The sequence below is a fragment of the Hyposmocoma kahamanoa genome, unplaced genomic scaffold (assembly GCF_003589595.1).
Source record: "Hyposmocoma kahamanoa isolate Upper Pololo Valley unplaced genomic scaffold, ASM358959v1 100021, whole genome shotgun sequence".
NCBI classification, from domain to species: Eukaryota; Metazoa; Arthropoda; class Insecta; order Lepidoptera; family Cosmopterigidae; genus Hyposmocoma; species Hyposmocoma kahamanoa.
In genome coordinates, this window is record NW_020653200.1 from 13,345,648 (window position 1) to 13,346,705 (window position 1,058).

A 1,058-nucleotide genomic window follows, 5' to 3' on the forward strand; every position below is an offset into this window, starting at 1 on the left:
GGCGACACAGCAGGAATGAAGTAAAATGTATAAGTAAACGTACGTGTGAGTAACTTGCAAACGAATGAACAAATGAATGACTAGTGATTGATTGACCGAAGTGAACTCATAAAAGGAGAATCCATTGAACCAATCCACGAGGATTAGGGTGGTGTGGCTACGATTTCGCTAATTGATAAATAATACTAGTATGCAATAAAATACTAGTCTGCCTATAATAGGGTGAATTTCACTTTTCGATGGGTGAATTTCATTTTTGAATGAGATTGCAGTAATACGAATGATTTTCTCATAAACTTAAATGAGAAAGACGGAACAGTAATGAGAAATTAGAATTATAACACACATTTTATCGTTTACAAAAGAATGTTTGACAACATTTAACATGTAACAAATATTTTAATATAACTTCCTATATCAAAATCCTTCTCATCCGTGTAAGAGCATCTATCTATCTATATGTAATAAATAAATAAATCTAAATAAGTATTTTGTTAATGTCATATAAACTTTCTTGTACATCAATATATCATCATCATCACCATCAACATCATCATCATGATCACCATTATCATCAGCATCATTACTATTCACATCATATCAGCTAGCGCGCGCGCGTCACACAGAGTGAATCTACGCTATCGGCTCAAGCGATTTATTTATTTTTAAAATTACAAAATCTTGTTCTTTAAAGACAAATTTTACATAGTTGTGAAGTGTGTGACTTTGTCGAGATTGTGCTAAAAACTGAATCAAAATCGCGCGTTTAATTACTGAGAAATAAGCGAATATACTTCAAAATTTTTAGTTAACGGCTTAACGACCATGACCTACCATACATTCGCTGCTTAATTTTGTGCACGGCAAGCTGTCACCGCTGCGAGAAAGTGCGCAAGGAGCTGCGACGCGGGAGCCGAGTGTGGCGCATACCCGTGTTTACGCGTGCGTCACTTTTTACCGCGAGTCAACAGCATCGTTGGTCGGTCTCTACCCCTGACCAGACTTTCTATAAAATATTTGGGAAAGGTGAGCTTTTTGTGCTATTTACGTGCAGTCAT